The sequence below is a fragment of the Anoplopoma fimbria genome, chromosome 17 (genome assembly GCF_027596085.1).
Source record: "Anoplopoma fimbria isolate UVic2021 breed Golden Eagle Sablefish chromosome 17, Afim_UVic_2022, whole genome shotgun sequence".
Classification (NCBI taxonomy): Eukaryota; Metazoa; Chordata; class Actinopteri; order Perciformes; family Anoplopomatidae; genus Anoplopoma; species Anoplopoma fimbria.
Window position 1 is genome coordinate 17,173,829 of NC_072465.1, and position 6,968 is coordinate 17,180,796.

The window sequence follows — 6,968 nt, forward strand, 5'->3', positions numbered from 1 at the left end:
GCTGCCTCTTCTCTCCTCTTACCTCAGCCCTGTGTTCAACAGAGCCGTCATGACCCGAACATGGCTGCAGTTCTCCACCATGGCGTCCAGTGCGAGATTGGCCTGCTGCTGAACAAAGGTGTTTGTCGTCTGGGCCAGTTTCAACAGCAGGGCTCGGCCTGTCCCTTCTACCTCGGGGTCCATGGCCTCCTGGAGGTCAACATATAACTGAGCCAAGGTGTTCATGGCTTCACAGGCCACTGTTGAGCGCAGGTTATGCACCTGTAAAGTAAGAGTAAACATCAACAGTCCAGACTTATCAGCACATGTAGGCGAAGGAGGAGTACATGAGACACAAAGATGAAAACAAAAACACAGAGAGGAATGTGTGTACAATACCTCCTCAATGAGAACCAGACAAACTTCATGCAGTTTGGTCTTCAGGGTCTCTGAGTGGTGCTGTGCCAGAGCTTGAATCGTTTTTAAGCCATCAATTTCTTTCATCCTGTAAGTTTACATGACAAAAATGAAGCTGAGTAGCCGCACTGTACATCACAAATTGATGTTCTGTTTAAACTATTACTGCAAATGTCACCAACTTTAAATGTAAAGTATAATTAAATGCAATTTTACGCTTTACTAAGATGCACCAACTGATGAAAGCCACAGCTCACAACATTTACAGAGTGTATTGGTGTCAAACTGACGGGTTTATTGTTAAATTTACTAGCTGCAACATAAGGCCCTGAAGTAAGATCGCTGCTCTGGTTTAACAAGTAGTGTCTTACCAGTCGTCTGAGGAGAGCAGCTTGAAGCAGACTGACATACTCTCCACAGGGTTGGTCAACGGCTGCAGCTGAATCTTGTTTGCAGTCTGGAGGCTGCAGTCACTGGCTGCCTTTTGGCCTGGTGAACAAAAAAATACTCTGTCAAAGCATTGTACTTACTGTAGCTACTGTAATTCTTTACAATAATGAATGAGAAGTCCAAGTTCACAGCTTGTTCTACAACTATTCACTTTATATATTATTTTACCTGCACCACTGACGACTTTTGCAGGGCGCAGGGACAATCGAGTTCTCCTTTTCTTGGATTGGGGAACTGTCGGCGGGGTGGGGGCCAAAGTTGGCAAAACGGGTGTCATTTGAGGAACAACTGCAGGGGTCATCTTGGACACTACTGGGGTTCGAGGTGAAGGGACCGGATTAATTAGCCCCAGTTTTTTCGCAAAAGCCTCCACTTTGTTTTTTTTAGTTTTTAGCTCCTTGTCTGTTGAGATTAAAGGCAAAATAGACATCACATATTTTCAACTCTACTTTTACTCGAGGGAAAATTTGAATGCAGGTGTTGTGTCAAAAGGTTTGAGCAGAAAAAAATATTATGTTAGGCACAACAGTGTGTCTTCAGAAGAACTGACCTGCTCCGCTGAGTTTGGCAGAAAACACAGGCAGACGAGACATTCTTCTCCTGGACAGTTGTACTGGTTTAGTAGGAGGAAGAGTTGGTCTCAATGCATCCTCAATTGGACAAATGTCCCTCAGCTCACTGGGTGTGTAAGTATCTTCACAGCTGAGGCTGGACACAGAGCGGAGGGAAGCAGTTGGGCTCCCGTCTCTGCATGCCTTACATGTAAGTGTAGCCATCTGACCAACAAACACCTTGTCCCAGAAGTAGTCCTCCTCCTCATCCAAACTTCTAAGACGCCACTGGTTTCTGTCAATGTACTCCATGTTCAAATGAGGTGCATCTAAAAGAGGGCTGAGTCTTCCTCCTCGCCGAGGGCATTTTGTGCTTTCTCTGGGAAAAGCTGGTGGTCGATGTGAAGGCAGGGTGACGTTCTGAACAGAGAGTCCCAGTCTCCTCCGAACAGCATCATTTCGGGCCTTCTCTGCAGCGCACAGCCTTTCTGCTTGTCGGATAGTTGCAGCCCTCTTAGCACTCAAAGACCACTGTATGTCCAGGATGCTGGACTCACTGGTGATACCATCAGGGTTCTCATGTCTGTACTGACTCCCAGTTTGCTGTGGAAATGAAGTAAAACAAAATATGGTTGATCTATTTTGACTCAGTTCTTCAAAAGATGAGAATACTGGTCAGAGAAGTTTCCAGAGCAATCAACTGCTCTATATGCATCTATGAAAAACTCTCAGGTATGAAGATAAAGAAGGTCAGAGATTTGTTCAGGCGGTTACTTACATCAACATCATCGCCGTTCCTCCTCGTAAATCTACGAAAGGAGTTTGATGTTTTTTGATTCTCCATCACTTCCAAAAAAGTCACAATTAAATTGTCCACAAGTAGAAACAACAAGTAGACTGCTTTCTCTCAGTGAGATCAGTATGTGACTGGCTGGTTCCTGGTTCTCAGTGCCTTATAGTGCATGAACATGTTCTATGGATGGTCACTATTAAGAGATGTCACATAGAATCGGAACACGGAACATTCTTAGCTGTTTTGTGTGTTCTGTGCTGTTCTGTGTGTGTGTGTGTGTGTGTGTGTGTGTGTGTGTGTGTGTGTGTGTGTGTGTGTGTGTGTGTGTGTGTGTGTGTGTGTGTTGTGTGTGTGTGTGTGTGTGTGTGTGTGTTATACACACTGAATATATTCTATATACTGAAGATGTAACATAAGTATTATTGTGTATACTATATTTTGTCTCAAAAAGTGGTTCAAATTGAAGGACAGAAACAATCCTGGTCCAGACTCACCTGCCAACATCTGCATATATTCAGCTGTTTTGTGTAAATTTCCACTCTCTCTTCCATCTGTAAATCCTTGAGCATCCCTAATTGATTGATTTCAGTGGCCAGTGCGCAATGCAAGGGTACTTTTAAATTTACCGATTTTAAACACCCCCATTCAGGCAGGAAAATCCCCTTTATTGGGGTTATTTCTTGCATTACAAAGATGTTATTTAGATTATCTCATGCCAGTGTAGCAAATACTATATGTGGGCAAAAATAAGCGTACCATTAGGGAAAGATTCATAAAAAATACATACCCTGTATCAGCACATTTCATTAAGGCTGGTCATGCAATTTCTGATAACTGTTACACGGGATTAGGGAAGAGTTATTTGTTCTAAAGGAGGGGGCAATTTTGATAGATAGGCTTTTTGGATGTATCACTTAAATTTCCTTACACCTAATGGCCTAAATGTGGATTTTGATTTAAAACCCTTTTTCTGACCTTGTATTGGATTTATCGTCTTTAAGTAGATAGATATAGGTACCTTCCCTCTGTCTCTGTCCTTATGTGTTTTTACTTCTTTATTCTACATGAACTTGAGATTTTACGTCTATTCCTTGAAGTATCTTCCTTAAGAAACCCAGATTTGAGACAGGGGTGTCTGGTTTTTCCTTAAATAATATCTGTCATCTCTTAACACCTGTTCTGTTGAAGCTAGTGTGATGTACATAAAGATCTATTACTGCTGAAGTTGAATTGCAAAATTGAAATCAAAAAGCGTCTGCCTTAAGTGACTTTAGACTTTAGTAGGCTGTAGTTGTTAGTAATGTTATGTTTTATAAGAAAGTTCCTGATACGTCCAACTATCAGTATGATGAGTCCTCTTGTTACTATTATGATCCTAAAAGTGGGCCTCTACTATGATATTAACACTCATGTAAGTAGTGCACAGACAGAATTATAATTGTCCACCAGGTCAATATCAATACTACCAGCGCAAACTGGGGTTTTCTATTGTAATCCTGAAAGTACCACCTCAGGCAGGGTGTTTGCTGCATGTTTGCTCATCGTAAAATAAACTATAAGGAACTTACATTTTTTGTGTAGGTTTTGTTAATCCCTGTGGACAGCGTTTTAGAAGCTACATTATGAGACAGACCGTCTGTATGTGCAGTGTCATTTTCATGATTTTTAACAATTCTAAAGCAGTGAAGTCAACTAATTAACAATTAATACAAAACAATTGCTAAATGCCTGTCTGTTCAACTATTGTCAGTTTTAAGGTGTTGTAGTGAGCGTGCCCTTCCACAAGAGGACACCTGGTAAAGGCCATGTCCTCACCCTGCTCAGGTGTCCCTCAGCCAGACACCAAATGTTTTTCAGCTCCTGTGCTTCAGTTGTTGACCTTGCACTTTAATCTTCCTTTGAAGGTGACACAGAAAATATTTGCCCAGTGACATAGAGCTGGAAAGCCAGATTCCGTAGTTATTATGTTACACTGTCTGTCATTATTGATAAATAGAGTGAACGTTTCTGCACACATGATGTCAGGATTTGCAATGTCCTGCTTCCTGCTTAACCTCATTATAACCACTGATAGCTCCATATTAGTCAAAGTGCTGGTGCTCTGTCTATTCCTTTGAGGTACTTTTGTGCAATAATGTAAGCAATCCACTGGAGTCTGTCGCTGTTTATTTTATACTGAGGATCAGTGCAAGATAAGTACTGTGTGTAATAATAGCAATCTGTGTATAAAGGTAAATATTTTTTGAGTTAAGAAGCCACAGTAAAATTACACTCAGCATACAGAAACCTGCAGAACTCTTACTTAATGATACTTTTAACCCAGCTTCCCATCTTCTTTTGTTTTAAACACTTATAGCAGCCTGTAATTTATCTTAATTTATCCTAGTGTATTGTGTTTTGGCTACTCCGTGATAAGTTTAAGAAATAAAATCTATTTTGTTGCTCCCAGTGTCTTTTGTTTAAAGAGATCATTACCCTCTGAGTTCAAGGTCTTTGTTTGTGCATCTATTTGTTCGTGGAAAGAGATGAAGAGAAAACTGTAACCATCCTGTAAATGGAGAATGAAAGGTTGTTATTTATTAGATACTGCATACGCTTCCCATTGTCAAACTGATCTGTGAAAGGTCCATTCACCTGGGCCTGTGCATTTTGTTGCAAGGATCTTGTTCGTTCACACAAAGAGGTGGTCAGTTTGCCTGTCTCTGTGGTGGTGGTTCTTATACAAACAAAGTGTGTTTCACAATGGAACATAATACAATACATCCCTTGGGTTACTTCTTGGACCTCTTGGTGCCTCATGGTTTGATACTCTCACCTCTCGGGGAGAAATCTTCACATCCTCCTCTGTTACATAAATACAGTGTAGCAATACAGCCTAACTCCTGCAGTATGAGGTAGAAACTCTGCTCTTATATTCCCATCCTGCTTCTCACAAATATCAAACATTGTTCTGCGGCTTGAGAAAGATGAGCCATATCCCTCTCTCTATGAAGGGGCTTACGTAATTCTTTCAAATAAACTCTCTTGTGCTGAGTTCGTGTAGAGTGCTGTAGTGTGTGAGCAAGCCTGTCCAATATTTTGATATGACCAACTGATTCAATGTTATGTTATTTATAATATGCAGTATATTATTAAAGTAATGTAATTCTCATACAACCTGGGATCCCATCAGACAGCACCAGGGAAGTTTTGTGGTTGTTGAATGAGAGTGAGACAGAGTTACAGAGTTACAACATACAAAGAGACATACATAAATGCATTTCAACATACCAAAATATATTTTACAATACATATTTTGCCTTTTAACATTTTGAGCAGAATTGGGGTCATCAGGTATGCACCCTCTCATTTAGGGAGGCGGACCGACTACACCATGACGGTTCAATAACGTGTTAGTTAATAATAGTATTCTTTCACTGATTTTGCCCCCAATATGAAGCCATCAGTTTTTTCTATGTCTGTTCATTAGATAATGAGTCTGAAAAGTCAGAAGAAAAGTGTCACTGTCTATAAAGATCTACAAAGATCATCAGTCATTAAGCCCCTTCTGAACTACTATTCAGAGATGACCCAGTGGATAGAAATGTAAACAAGCATTAAATTATGTAAACTGTTGAACATTTGTATCCTCAAACCTTATCAAGCCAAAGCGGCCTCTAGAGGTCGCTAGAATAGCCAATTATCCACTCTAATTAATTAAGAATCTAGTTACTGTTTGGTTGCTTGTGCTGGACACTTTACAGTGATAACTTTGTAAAATACATTGTAGATGTGTCTATGTGATGATCGTTGTCTGTCATGGGTTTAAATATATTGATATAGTGTCACAGTACTTTATTTTATGTTTTGTGTTACTATTTGTTACATGATCTTGTGTTGCAAATGTTATGGTTAGCTAAAAACAACTTTCCATGTTACTGGGAATTGCAGTTCCATTATATTCCGCTGTCTATGTGAGTAGTTATTTACTGCTGATATTTCAATTTTAGGTATTCCCAACTTGGTGACCTCACATATGCCTTATCCCATAACCATCCTCATCATTGTTTTTATGGACTTTGGTTGAGCTTGCCGTGCAACTATGCATTTGAAATCAATTAGTGAATTCATTTATTACATGGTATTACTCTGCCAGATGCAAAAGGTGACCTCTTCACCTCAGTATTAAGTGTCCGGGCAGCTTTTGTTTCTCATGAGTGAAGCTCTCCAGATTCCAAGCTCTTAACAGGTGCCAAATCTCAGGCGGCTCCTTGCTGGGAGTTGCTGGATCAGATGCACCAGGCAGAGAGAGGGAAGTAGAAAAGTCTGAGAAATGGAAATATACCACAACATCACTGTAGGGTACTGATTTATTAAATTGCCCTGAAGTGTATGTGGAGAAAGTGGAGTTTATGCCACTAGTATCCCAAAGTCCTATTCAAATGTTTATATACTTCCTACTACTAATTAATTATATGACAAAGATATCGACTATAATTATCTCCATCATGATGTCCTTTGATTTACGCACTATATTATTCCGCGGCGTTGTGCGTGTTATCACTCCCATATAAGCAGAAATATTTCATAGCAAATGCAAAAGTAACCACTGGCACAATCTCTGCTTTCCCTTGTACCTCACTCACCTATATAAAACATCAGCTCAGCTATAGAGGGTGTGTGTGTGTGTGTGTGTGTGTGTGTGGGTGTGTGGGGGGGGGGCGGTGGTGAAGGAGGCGGATCCGATGCGACCCCCACGGTGGAGCCTCAGAGGGTTTTACAATGCCTCCCATTTCTTA